We start from the raw sequence: 14,784 nt of genomic DNA, 5'->3' as shown, positions 1-14,784 counted from the left end.
AGCAAGACCCTTCCTTTTATATATATCTTTTTCTTTAATTCCCAGTGTTAATCTATTCATTTCTGCCCATTCAAATCTTCTTTTTTTTTCCAATTACCTTTCCCTCTCTCGGTATCTTGTCACTTTTCCGATTCGGAGCAAATACAATTCTAGCTGCTGTTTGTTGTATGCATGACATCCAAGAGCAAGACCCCTTGAAATGGGGGCGGGGAGGAGAAGATGGGGGCGGGGGCGGCGTGACCCCGAGCCCCCCCAAAAACACAAGCTGGAAAAGACGGGGGAGGGGGCGCAGATGGGGAGGGGACACTTCTCTTTCCATGCCCCCGACTCCTTGGCCATAGGCGCCCCTCCCCACCCCCTCAGCTGGTCCCGGGCTGAGGGAGAGACAAAGAGGGGTCTTGGCGCGGAGGGGGCGTGACCTCGCCTGAGGGGAGGGGGGACTAAGGAGGAGGAGGAGGAGGGGCCCCTCTCTCCCCGCCCGGCCGCGCGCGCTCGATCCCTGGGATTGGTTTCGAGTGACGCCACCGCTTTATTTTTACCCCGATGACCTCATCGCCGCCTGCCGCTGCCACCCCCTCCACCCCTTTCCCTCCCCTCTCCCCGCGCTGCCTCCTTCCTGCCCGCCTTCCAGCCGAGGCTGCAGCCCGGACTCGACGCCTCCCAGCTGGGCAGCAGCTCGCCGGCAGCCCTTTTTCCCGCCCCCCCTCTCTCTCTCACCCTCTCCCCTGCTCCGTCCTCTTCCTCCTCCTCCTCCTCCTGCTGCCCGGAGGAGCCCCTCACTCGGCCTCGCCTCCCGCGCCCGGTGGGGAACGGTAGGTTTTGAAGTGGGGGGCGTGAGGGACGAGGTGGGGTCGGCGCGCCGGCTTTTTTTTTTTTTCTTTCCTTCGCCCCCTCCCCCCCCGAGGAGCCGGGACTGTCTTGCTTCTCCTCAAGCGCCTCCTCGCCGCCTCCTCCTCCTCCTCCTCCTCCTCTTCCTCCTCCTGGTTTGCTTTTCTGCCTTGGAAGACCCGGTGGGAAGAGGGGTTTCCCTTCAGGTAGCTGAGGAGGGTGGGCGGGGCGTACAGGTAACCCCCTTACCTGAGGGAGCCGTTGGCACCGGGAGGCGAGGGGAGGGGGATGCCCGCCAGGTGCGCGCTGGCTCGTTCGCTCGCTCGCTCTCCGACTTCGAGGAATCGGCCTGGACGGAGCGATAGAGGAGCCCCTCATGCGGGAGGCTTCGGGGGTGAGGAGGCGGGAGGGGGCTCCCTTCTGCCTCCCCCCCCCACCCACCTGGGCAGCAGCCCTTCTGGCTTTCGGGGAGGACCCCCCCCCCGTTCCGCATCTTTCACACACACACACGGGTATATAGTTCCGCTGGCTGCCCTTCATTTGCTGGAAAACGGGCCGGTCCTTTACATCATTTTCATTTATTTGGGGGGGTCCGGAGGCGGGGCGGACTCCCCTCTGCCCTCCCTCCCCCCTCAACCTGGGAAGCCCTTCTGGTTTTTGGGAAGGACTCCCCCTGTTCCGTGTCCTTCGGTCAGAAAACGAGCATCTTTTACACACAGAGAAAGAGAGAGAGAGAGAGAGAGAGAGAGAGAGAGAGAAGGGTATATGGTTCCGCTGGCTGCCCTTCATTTGCTGGAAAACGGGCCGGTCCTTTGCACCATTTAAATTTGGGGGGCTCGGTGGGAGGGGCAGCTCTCTTCTGGTATCCCACCCACCCCCACCTGGGCAGCCTCTGGGTTTTGGGAAGGACCCCCCGCTCCGTATCCTCGGCTCAGAAAACAAGCATCTTTCACACACACACATACACACACAGAGAGAGAATCTCTCTCTCTCTCTCTCTCTCTCTCACACACACACACACACACACACATACACACACATGGGCATCTGGTTCTGCTGACTGCCCTTCATTTGCAGGTCGGTCCTGTAGACGATTTAAATTTGGGCGCTGCACGGGCTTTGTCCTTTCAGATGAGGGGATGGTTAGACAGGCTGGAGGTCTGGGCTAGGCTAGGCTAAGGCAAAGCCGAGCGAGGCTTGGGAAGACCGCGCTTTTGTCGCGTTTGAAAGCCCCGTATTTCTGAGTTGTGGCAGGCGGTGTTAATGGGTTAGTTGGCTGCAGTGCAAACCCTCCACCGACTTCTGTTGCCTGCCGAGGCTTCGTGGATGGGAAGCATGTAGCAATTCCCTTGCATAAACGCGACCTGCCGACAAACATGTTGTTTTGCAACCGTAATAAGATACCTTTGCAAAGAAAGGACAAAGTGGCAACTAATAAAAGCCTCACTCCTCAGCCTAAGTATGGGTTTTTTTTGGTGGGGGGGATGAGGGGACTACCCCCTGTGTCCAATTGCTGTGTTAAGAGTCCTGTTACTTTTTTTTTTTAACACAATTGGATGAACGCCTTGTGAACTGGCAAATCAGACGGAAGAGAAAGTGAAATACTTTTTGTATAATTGTGGCAAGGTGAATTTACCTGGATGGCTGTAGAATAGTTTGACATGCTGTTAAGATCATTTTTTGTTTTAAAATGGTGGGCATTCTTGGTTTCTAAAGTGCTTTGCATGTGTGTGTGTGTCTCTCTGTGTGTGTGTGTGTTCATTCCTCTACACACACACACACACACAAACACACACACACACACACCTTTAGGTCGGTGTTGACTCCTGATTACTAGTCTCTATAGGTTCATGGCAAGATTTCAAAAGTTCTTTCCCCTTGCCTCCTTCCCAAGGCTGGGAGAGACAGTGATTGGCCCAGTTACCTGGTTGACTATGGAATTTAAAGTGGGACTAGAACTGGTTTCCCTAGCTTGGTGCCTTAGCCTGAGGACCCAGATTGTTGGGGGCAATAGGCTGACTCTATAAACCGGTTAGAGAGGGCTGTAAAAGCACTGTGAAGCAGCATATAAGTCTAAGTGCTATTGTCTTCCTTCCTTCCTTCCTTCCTTCCTTCCTTCCTTCCTTCCTTCCTTCCTTCATTCATTCATTCATTCATTCATTCATTCATTCCTTTATTCCTTTCTCATTCTCCTTCCTAGTGGCCAGTGGTTAGAATGCAGTATTGCAGGCTAACTCTGCCCACAGCCTGGAGTTCGATCCTCACCAAGCTCAAGGTTGACTCAGCCTTCCCTCCTTCCAAGGTGGGTAAAATGAGGACCCAGATTGTTGGGGGCAATAGGCTGACTCTGTAAACCTCTTAGAGAGGGCTGTAAAAGCACTGTGAAGCGGCATATAAGTCTCAGTGCTATTGCTATTGCTAACCACTATCCCAAATTGAATCTTCGCAAGCACGTCTTCATTATTTTTTTTAAATGAGCATGGGTTTATAGTGAATGTTTCAATAGATCTTAATTCAAAGGGACTGAGAAAGAAAGAAAATGACTGAGAAAGGAGGGGAATGTACATAGATGTGTAATCCTGGTGACTGTGGGTACTTGTGTATGCCATTCGCTTTCCTCTGATGGTTCTTCCTGCTCCTTAATGGTGTCTTAAATGGTGAGGTGATCCTGCAGGTGACTGCTAAGGAGGATCTCACCGGACAGAGAAAAGAAGAGAAGAGAGAATAGAATAGGATAGGATAGGATAGGCCAGAATAGAATAGAATAGAATAGAATAGAATAGAATAGAATAGAATAGAATAGAATAGAGAACAGAAAGAGAATAGAAGAGAGAAGTGGAGAGAAGAGAGAATAGCATGGAATAGAATAGAGAATAGAGAATAGAATAAGGTAGAATAGAATAGAAAATAGAAGAGAAGAGAAGAGAACAGAGTAGAACAGAATAGGATAGGATAGAATAGAATAGAATAGAATAGAATAGAATAGAATAGAATAGAATAGAATAGAATAGAATAGAATAGAATTCTTTGTTGGACAAGTGTGATTGACACCAAAGGAATTTGTCTTCGGTGCATAGGCTCTCAGTGTACATAAAAGATAGAAGTGATAAATCATGATCGTAGTCATCATAAGAACATTTATCATGGATCATAAGATACAACACTTAGTGATACTCATACGATACTATGTAAGCAATCAAAATCATACTAGGAAACTAAATAACACAATATAAATCGTAAAGATACAAGCAACCTGGTTATAAGTCATAAGTAGAAAAGGAGATAGGTAATAGGAAGGGTGAGAAGAATAGTAGTAATACACTCTTAGTAAGTAGCTTGATAATGTTGTGGGAATTAGTTGTTTAATAGAGGGGTGGAATGCGGGAAAGGACGTGAAAATAGGAGATTAAGGAACACAGAGAAGAGATTTGCTCATAGATGCAGAAGGATCCATTTGCTTACCCTGAAGGGGCTTCTTCCTCAGACGCTGATCAAGCCATAACTCAGGCTTCTTTCTTCTCATTTCCCACCTGATGCAGGAACTCAAAGCTTGAGCATCAGTAGAGAAAGTTTTATTGAGTATTATCCTCTACTTAAATCAATTCAGGTGAGTCCCAGTTATCCCTTAGAACTGAATTGTTCCCAAATGGAAGCCATTCATCTGAATCCTCTTATCCTCTAAAAACTTTAAAATGCTTTATTTGCTTTCAACAATCAACCCATGGAACAGCTTTGCCTTCGGAAGCTGTGGGAGCTTCATCACTGGAGGTTTTCAAGAAAAGATTGGACTGCCATTTGTCAGAAATGGTGTTTGGTCTCCTCCTTGGCCGGGGGGGGGGAGGGCGTTGGACTAGATGACCTACAAGGTCCCTTCCAACTTTGTTAATCTGTTAATGTTTCATGTGTTCTGGAAACTTCCTCTGTCCTTCTATAAAATTTATTTTTTCAGTTCTGGAGGCTGGATATCTTTCAATAGTTTCTATGAACTATCTCGTACCCACCCATCCTTTCCCCTACTTATTTCTTCTTTAGATCTGTTTTAAAAGAAGTTTGATTTCTTATCGTATCTTTCCCTCATTTAGAGGCATTTCAAATTGCTAGTAAATTTAATCTGCAAGACTTGGAATTAGATGTGATGTTTCAGGTCTAAAAAAAAATGGAGTAGTATAGAATAAAGTAGAATAATTACTTCTTGCGCTTGGAAACGATTTTTATAAGTGTTATCCAAAGATTACATAATCTTGTTTTGCAGCAGCATCACCTCCTAAGTTCATGTTCAGCAACCAGCTAAAATCCTGGAACGTTTTTCATATTCCCATTTACTGTCAAGGCATTCTTTGTGTAACTTGGGGAAGACAAAGTTTGCAACTTGAGGAAGACAATTTGAGAAATTTGTCTTTTTCTTGTTCAACTTCCATCCAATTTTTTATTCTATCCAAGTCACTTACTAATTACTACTGTATGTTTTATCTTCTTAGTTGCAAATAGTTTTAGGCTAGCTGGAATTTTATAAGTATTCTCTTGGTTATTTAAATCTTTGGAAAAGTCACACACATGAAAATGTTCCTGTTTTTTTTTTTTAATGAGGAACCATTGGGATACATCCTTGAGGGCAGGTTTCCCAGTGGCCCCAAGTTACTACAATTCATCAGTATTTATCAGTTTCCTACCCAAATGCCATAAATATCAGATGCATCCTTGTTAAATGCACCCTTGAAATTAAAATTATTTCAACAACTTTCTCATATTCCACTAAAGGAAGTTGATTTTTAGATAAGAGAGAGTGAGAGGAAAGATTGGTCTCAAGGAATTTATTATCGACAAATCTCTACTTGTTCTGATTTCTGTTAAATGTAGTTTATTATCAAGATGTTATACAATACTGTATTTTAGGGGGAAAGGGTAATTAAATGGACCGCTGGAACTTTATAAGCATGATAAAAAAAACTAGCATGTGGTACTTATTCCAGATGTTTTGATCTAAACTGAAGGTCTCCTTTTTTTACTTGCTTTTTAATAAATAGTCTTTTCCAAGATGTTTAAGCCACTGTAGATATCAACAGTTAGCTAAATGTGGCTGATCCCTCAAATATTAAGTTGAGGTAAACTTGGTTACTCTTGGGAGTTTATTAATGGGACTGGTAAACTAGTAATTAATATACTCTCAGTCTAGTTTATAGCCCTGGAAGTTGGGAAAATGTCATGATGATGAAAATTGATGACAAGCCACTTCTGTGTTGCTGCCAAGGAAAAAAATAATACTTGCTTGTATTCAGGTGGTCACAAGGCCATTGAGTTCAACGGAAGGAGGGCTTTAATATATAATCTCTATCTCGCATTTTTATCTTTATATTGTGGTTTATGGTGACTAAGCTGGATTGAAGGCGACCTTGTTAGCAAAGTGAGAATTTAGAGGATGACCTTCCTGCTTCTTAGTTGGATAATAAATGACTTAGCATTGGATATGCTTCATTTTGTGAAGTTTGTGAACTTATTTAGTTATTTATTTGCACCCCACCGTTATTATTTTTACAAATAAAAATCAGGTGGCAAACATACCCAACACACCTTCCTCCCCCTGTTTTCCCCACAACAAGCCTGTGAGCTGGGCTGAGCTGAGAGTGACTGGTTTTCATGGCTAAGGCAGGACTTGAACTCGCGACCTCCTGCTTTCGAGTCTGGTGCCTTCACCGTTAGATCCAACTGGCTCTCATTGGGAGCAGGTTGTATTCTGGTAGCAGCAGGACTGGCTTTTGAGAGTTCTTTGACGCTAGAGACTGTTCTGCAGGATCATAAGTATTAACTCAAATACATGGCTTTGCTAACCAAGTGGCAGATTATAGGTAGAGATGGGTGAGGGGAGAGAGAGAGAGATGATAGATTAGAGAGAGATGGGAGAGAGAGAGAGACAGAAAGACAGATGCTTATACAAAAGAATCTTAAAATTTAACTGATCAACTGTGTCAAAAGTACGGAGGGCTCTAGATTATGAATTGAGCCCAAAATTTCTATTACCAAGTGAATTGTGCCTCATTTTATGACTTTTTGCCATAGTTGTGAAGTGAATCCTGTTGTACTTAAGCGAATCTGGTTTCCCCTCATTCACTCTGCTTGTCAAAAGCTGTCTCAGAAGGTTACAAATGGGGATCACATTTGACCCCAAGACAGTACAATTGTCATAAATAGATGCCAGTTGCCAGGCAACCAAATTTTGATCACATGGCCATGGGAACGCTGCCACGGTCATAAGTGTGAAAACTAGTCATAAGTCACTTTTTTTCAGTGCGGTTGTAACTTCCAACCACCACTAAAATGAATGGTTGCGAATTCAAGATTGCCTATAAGAAAAATCATTTAATGCATATTAAAGAGGATACGAAATGTGATTTAAAATTGGTCGTTATCAAAGAAGAGAACAGAAATAGTCCTCAACCTTACAGCCATCACGACGCCTCTACGGTGATGGGAACACCCTGTGTTTGTTCCCTTCCTAGCCGGCTTCCGACAAGCCAAGTTAATGGGGGGGAAGTTGGATTTGTTAAACAACCTCACGGTTTGCTTAAAAACTATAGTGATTTCCTTAATTTTTCTCGGTTAGTTACAACACGAAAGGTTGCAAATTCAGGGTGCATCATTTGCCATTCTTAGAAATGGAAATTCTAGTCCCAACTGGTCATAAGTTGAGGACTCCCTATAATATCTGGAGTCATGGCTGTTTGGGCTTACGCTCAGACATGCATGACCTACAGGGGTGGGCTGCAAAAATTTTAGCGACTGGTTCTCTGCCTGGTTGCAGGGTGGGCGTGGCCATGGTGGGTGTGGCCTCGTCAGCCTCCTGCATCACGGCTGGGTGTGTGTGCGTTTTTGCTCTCCACGGGTTCCGGAGGCTTTCCTCGAGCCTCCGGGAAGGCAAAGATGGCCTCCCCAGGGCTCCAGAGGCTCTTTGGAAGCTGGGCCCATTTCCGGCCTTCCCAAACTCCCAGGAGGCCCGTTTTTTGCCATCCCTGAGCCTCTGCACATGCCCTGCACTTACCTGCATACAAAACGGGCCGCGTGGAGACTCCTGGGAGAGGGGTGGGCGGGGCCAGCCAGGAGTGGGATTTGGGGGTCCTCCAAACTGCACAGATTCTTAGCTAGGGGCTCTCCCGGACCCCTACGAACTTCCAGCAGCCCAACCCTGATAACCTACAAATTTCTACAAGGTGATTCCTTTCTCCGTCAGTGTTTGTTGTCCATCTTCTTATCACTGTAAATCATTGATCCTCACATCCACAAACAGACCCAAAGTCTGGCACTCAGACCTCCCTTTGCCAGGCAAACAGTTACAACAAGTCAGCTATTGCTTGGCCCTTCCAACAAAATATTTCAAGCGTTCGAAGTATTCCATTCACAAGCACCAGCAGGGCTTTTGAGGCTGGAAGGGCCCTCTTCCAAATGATACAAGAAATAACCCGATGAAATGGAAGAAAACCACAGCCGTAAATCTGAGTGTTGCTGTGTAGGGCATGAATTGTCACATTGGACTGAATTGGCTTTTTTCAAAGTGTTACGGAGATTTTTGTCCACAGTTTAATTCACTGGCCAAAGTCCACAATGACTAAGATTCCCAAACCTAGATTGCAATCTTATATTGTTAACAGATTAACAGAGTTGGAAGGGGTCTTACCGTATTCAGCAGGTTCTGACCAGTTCTGGAAAACCGGTAGCGGAACTTTTGAGTAGTTCAGTAAAACTGGCAAATCCCACCTCTGACTGGAGATGTTACAGTATCCTTCCCCTGCCACACCCACCAAGCCACGCCCACAGACCCGGTGGTAAAAAAAATTGAATCCCACCACTGGATCTTACAGGTCTAGTCCAACCCCCCACCCAAGCAGGAGACCATACACTATTTCTGACTGATGGGAGTCCAATCTCTTCTTGAAAGTCTCAAGTGATGGTGCTCCCACAACTTCCAAGGGCAACTTCTGTTCTGTTAGTTGACTGTTCTCACTGTCAGAAAGTTTCTCCTTATTTCCAGGTTGAACCTCTCCTTAATCAGTTTCCATCCATTATTCCTTGCCTTTGGGTGCCTTAGAAAATAACTTGACCCCTTCTTCCTCTCTGTGGCAGCCCCTCAAATATTGGAAGACTGCTATCATGTCTCCCCTGGTCCTTCTCTTCACTAGGCTAGCCAGGCCCAGTTCCTGCATCATCATATGTTTTAGCTTTTCCTTTCCACATCCCAACCAGACTAAATTCAAAAGTCTGTTTTACTTTATTGTTTATTTTTAAAAAGAGATTGAGTAGGAAAGTATGCAAATTTCCCTAATCCTTGATCACAGAGGAACGAGGTTCTGTTCATACTTTTTCTCACATATCACACACAGGATGCATGTAAGGGAGATCAGAGCATTTCTCATGCTTGTAGACTCATTCTTGACTTTTATGCCCCACGTCTATCACAATCTCACCTTTTTACTCTCTTCTCCTGATTTCTCTTCCAAAGATATGAATGAATAAATGAATGGAATGGAATGGAATGGAATGGAATGGAATAGAATAGGAACAGGAATAGGAATAGGAATAGGAATAGGAATAGAATAGAATTCTTTATTGGCCAAGTGTGATTGGACACACAAGGAATTTGTCTTGGTGCAAATGCTCTCAGTGTACATAAAAGAAAAGATACATTCGTCAAGAGTCAAGAATCATCAGTACAACAGTTGATGATAGTCATAGGGTACAATAAGCAATCAAATCATACTAGGAAACAGTCAATATAAATCATTAGGATACAAGCGACAAAGTCACAGTCATACAGTCACAAGTGGGAGGGGTGATGAGAAGATTAACAGTAATAGTAGTGCAGACTTTGTAAATAGTTGGACAGTGTTGAGGGAATTATTTGTTTAGCAGAGTGATGGCATTCGGGGGAAAACTGTCCTTGTGTCTAGTTGTTCTAGCTAGCTGTGCGTACTCCCTTTACGGTGGCTTTTTGGGGAAAGCATTTCATATATTTTTCCCCTGAATGGTTGTAACAGGTTTCTCATCTGAGGCAGAAAGCAGGAAGGGAGCTAATGGCCGTGTGTGTATGTGTGTGTGTGTGAGAGAGAGAGAGGGGGGGGGAGGGAGGGAAGGAGAGGGAGAGGGAGAGGGCAGCCTGTGTTTTCCTTGTGCTCCATTTGTGGTTTGTTGCCTTGCCAAGGGTGACCTACTCTGATTTGGCTCTGGTAGAGCTGGCAGCTGTCCACTTTGAGTCTCTGCGAAAGGCTCTTTCGTGGTAGGTGAAGGAGCGGAGAACGCAGGAGAGGAATGAAAATTGCAGTTAATTAAGAAAGTGAGGTGAGCATGACATGCTCCTATCCCTCACTGTTTCCTCCTTATGGCAAGACAGGGCTGTCGATCACAGTCATTAAAAAAGAACCAAATTGCTTCGGTCAAGATTCTTGTCCTATGGATTTATCCAAAAAAAGCCAACTAGGAGGGCACATTTGAAAGGAGCTACCCCAGGGTGAAAAAAGATCAGATCGTCTTTATACAGGTAGTCCTCAACTTACAACCACAATTTACCATGCGGATAAGCGAGACGTGTTAAGTGAGTTCGACGGCTTTTCTCACCCCGTTTGTTAAGTGAATCGCCTCAGTTCTTAAATTAGTAAAGGCTGTCGTTAAGTGAACCTGGCTTTTTCCGTTGACTTTGCTTGTCAGAAGGTCGCAATGTGTCCTAAATGTGAGCCAGTTGCCAAGCACCTGAATGTAAATCACGTGAGCACGGGGATGCTGCAATGGCCATAAATGTGAAAAGTGGTCATAAGTCATTTTTTTCAGTGCCATTGTTATTTTGAAGGGTCACTAAATGAACTGTTGTAAGTCAAGAAGTACCTGTGTAAATTTTTGCTAATATTATACTTGGCAAGCTGAAGCATTTCTGAGTAAACTACTACAATATAACCCAGGGATGTCAAACTCAAGGCCCTCAGGCCAGATCTTCCGCATGGAGTGCTTAGATCTGGCCCACGGAGCCAACCCTGGAACCAGCCCATGGTGCCTCTGCCAGAGAAAACTGAGCTCATGAGGGCAGCTCTCCCGAGCTCCATTTTTGCTGGCAGAGGGTTGCAGGAGGCCATCGCAGCTGGAAACGGAGCATGGGATCCAGGGGTCGGATTCTATAGGTTCGCACCTATTCGCTAGAACCGGTTGTTAACATTCTAAGCAGTTTGGAGAACCGGTTGTTAGAAGAAATTACTGGCCTAATCCTGTAAGGAAGGCAGGAAGGAAACATTCTGGTGTTGCTTACAGAAACTGCCTCTGTTAACCCTTATTATATTCTTGGCAGGATTAGGCTTCCTGTCTCAGGAATATCTCTGGAGTTTTTTCCCCCTCCTTTGCTGGTACTTTGTTTGTGTGGAGTGACCATTCAAAGTTACAATGGCACTGAAAAAAGTGACTTATGACCGTTTTTCACACTTACGACTGTTGCAACACCCCCACAGTCACAAGAGGCCAGGGGAGGAGATGCGCGCCTCGATGTGAGTGATATTGAGTTGGCCACGCCCAGCCTGTCACATGACTACCAAGCCATGCCCACCAACTAAGCCACACCTTGGTTGTTAAAAAAATTGAATCCCACCCCTGACAGAATCCCATTTTCAGTAGCAGAGGGTTGCAGGAGACCATCGCAGCCAGAAACGGAGCACGGGATCCCATTTTCGCTGGCAGAGCGCTTGGGCTGCCATAGGCACCCTCAACACGAATGATGTCGAGCTGGCCACGCCCACCCAGCTTGACATCACTTGTGTCAGGGGTGCCTGTGGTGGCCACACCCACCACAACCCCCCGAGGTCAAACACAACCCTGATGTGGCCCTCAGTGAAATCAAGTTTAACACCCCTGATATAACCTAAAATGTTGTGCTATTGATGTGTTGGTATACTGCCTCATATACACTATAGTCCCAGACAGGTCAACCAGCAAACATTTAAGAGCTAAGTTAAAATACAGTCAGAAGCAAAGTTCCTTTCCTGTTATTAAGTGGCCCTTCTTGGTGTACAGATTGACCTAATTGTAGCATTTCCTATTTGTCTTCCCCTTGTCACAGACCTGTGAGTTTGCACACAACCCAAAGTGTCTGATCTGTCAGGTTTTATCAATCTACTATCCCCCACCCCACACCCCGCCTAGATGAAAATGGAGTGATTTTCAATGAAACAATTTTCTCCTTCAAAGAGTTTGCCGTAGTGATTTAATTCTTCTGTCAGCTGAACATCTCTGTAACTAAATTCTTAGTCCTTTTTTCCACCTCGATCAATAGCGAAGATTTATAAAGGGGAAAGTTTCTTTCACACAGCTCAACTCCTGGTGACGTCATAGATGTGCCCATGGAGATTTCTTGGCAAGGACTACCAAAGCGGCTTGGAATTTTTGTTTTACTTCTTTTTCTAACCTAGAATCTGGGATTTCCGGATGGACTCCATCCAAGTACTAACCAGATCAAACTCGGTTTAGCTTTTGTGCCCAGGCCACCAGGCCTCATCAATTCTATGCATTTAGAACATAAATTATATATCATGAGTACTATCCAAAGCATGTTTTAAAACATCAGTTACAAATGGGCATTGGTTCTGAAGCACAATTCCTGCTCAAGTGTTGTTTTCCATTCCCCATACCCAGCATTTGAACGAAAGAATTTTAGAAGAAAAAGAATAATATTACAAGAAACTGCCTTTGACAAACAACTTTTATTCAAAAATTCATAATATAAATAACACTATTTAACCAACTTGGAAAATGATACAACAAAACAGGTCGGTGCTTTTGCTTGTTATTTCTATCATGAAAACTGAATTATAGAAGATCCGTGTCTCTGAAGGCATGCTGTAAAGTTTTAATATTTCCTTAGTGCCTGCCAACAAAATTTTAAAGAAGACTGTATTTTCAATTTTTTTAAAAAAACCAAATAATCAGTGAGAAATACTTGGTGGCCACCTCACTTTTCCCCAATGTGTGTCACAGACAAACACACGTGTTTAACCTACCATTTATCGCTCCCAGGAAAAAAAACTGAGAAAGGCCTGGTTCATTGTTTTCCACTTGGCAGTTGGACTAATTAAATGCAAGCCAAACTGATTGCTAGTGTAGCTGAAGGGCCGCTCTAGTGCCCTTCTGCTGACTTCAGATGGAAAGTAAAGTAAAGATAAGGTTCCCCTCGCACTTACATGCTAGTCGTTTCCGGCTCGAGGGGGCGGTGTTAATCTCCGTTACAAAGCTGAAGAGCCAGCGCTGTCCGAAGACGTCTCTGTGGTCATGTGGCCGGCATGACTAAACGCCGAAGGCGCACGGAACGCTGTTACCTTCCCACCAAAGGGGTCCGTATTTTTCTATTTGCATTTTTACGTGCTTTTGAACTGCTAGGTTGGCAGAAGCTGGGACAGGTAAGGGGAGCTCACTCCATTATGCGGCGCTAGGGATTCGAACCACCGAACTTCTGACCTTTCTGATCTTAGCCACTGAGCCACTGCTCCCCTTTTTCAGATGGAAAGAGAGGATTAAAGTTTAAGGCCTTCCAACATGTGTCTCTGACATTTCTTATTTTGTTTGTGATTTAATTTATACTTTACAATTACATTTTGATCTCATAGAATCATAGAGCTGAAAGGAACCTCAGAGATCTTCATTGCCCGCTAGCCAAGGCAGGAGACCTTATACTGGAGGTCCCCAAACTTGGCAACTTTAAGACTTGTGGACTTCCATTCCCAGAAATTCTCTGGCTGGAGAATTTCTGGGAGTGGAAGTCCACAAGTCTTAAAGTTGCCAAGTTTGGGGACCTCTGCTTTATACCATCCCAATCAAATGGTTTTCTTATTGTTTTTTCCTTAAAACCTCCAGTGATGGAGTACCCACAAGTTCTGTAGACAAGCCAAGACACTCATTAGTTCTCACTGTCAGGAAGTTTCTCCTTCATTTCAAGTAGGATCTCTCTCTTTGGTGAGCTTTCACCCGTTTCTTCTTGTCCTGCCCCCAGGTGCTTTGGAGATGAAGACAGCCCCCTCTTCTCTGTGAGAACCCCTCCAGTAGTCACCCCTAGCCTTCTCTCTGATAGACTTAGACATACCCAGTTTCCTTCTCTGCTCATTGCATGGTTCACTCTCCAGATTAATATTAGTGGATCTCCATAGTGAAGAAAAATTCTGGTGAAACATTTGTTGTTGGAAAAGAGAGTTTTAGGAAAGGAGGGTTCGAGAACCCCTGCTTTTGAAGTACCTATGAGTCAGTTCAGATCCTTAGCCCATTCCTATCTGTGTTTTGATGTCAGAGTGGAGATTGTCTACTAACCCTTTTTGATCCCACCTATCCTGGTTGTCCTACCACTTCTTTGATCACCTTGGACAGAAGGTGCATGCCAGCTAACCAATTTGTTCAGGTCAGCAGATTAAGTGTCTTCTTTGTCAAGATGCAGCTAACATCCCTATTGTGTGGGTAGGGTGTGGATCCTCCCCATCGAGTCAGTTTACGTATTCAACTCTTAGTCATCCCAGGCAATATATATGCTTATGGCCCTGCCTTTGCGACTCGTCACACGGTGTGCTGCCTCATGCGCTTTGTAATGTGGGCTTCGTCACAGTCACCTCAGAAACAGATTACGTGAGCATAATCTTCCTCCCTGACCCAGCATCTCCTCCTCCTCCAGCTATACTTAAAATATAATCCTATTTGTATTGGTGTGGTGGGATTTTTTTTTTCCCCAGTAGAATGTGTCTATGTCAGATCTAGGCATGAGGAAATGCTGTATGACTCTTTCATCTGTTCTATTATGAGTAATTAAATTATTATTTAAAGGAAGCCTGGACTTAGTGCTTACATCAGAGTTACGTTAACAGTTCACGAACAGCATGCAATGGGTTATGAAGCCATTGTGTTGTTAACGTAATTGGCAGCTTTCAAAAGACTGATGTTACTAGCCCCGTACTGTGCCAT

The 14,784-nt window shown here is 44.9% G+C and overlaps 1 protein-coding gene across 1 annotated transcript in view; it reads left to right on the top strand.

Annotated features, from left to right (window-relative positions):
- The first annotated feature begins 624 nt into the window (after positions 1-624).
- DUSP16 (dual specificity phosphatase 16) overlaps positions 625-14,784 on the top strand; it is a 52,869-nt gene continuing 38,709 nt past the window's right edge. The window contains exon 1 of the mRNA XM_026702200.2: positions 625-812. The gene's annotated coding sequence lies outside the window, so the exon portion shown is untranslated. The remainder of the gene's footprint in view (positions 813-14,784) is intronic.

This window comes from Pseudonaja textilis, chromosome 5 (genome assembly GCF_049901715.1).
Source record: "Pseudonaja textilis isolate UNSWEBS1 chromosome 5, rPseTex1.2, whole genome shotgun sequence".
NCBI lineage: Eukaryota > Metazoa > Chordata > Lepidosauria > Squamata > Elapidae > Pseudonaja > Pseudonaja textilis.
Note: the sequence above shows the minus strand (reverse complement) of the source record. Positions and strands in the feature narration are given on the sequence as shown.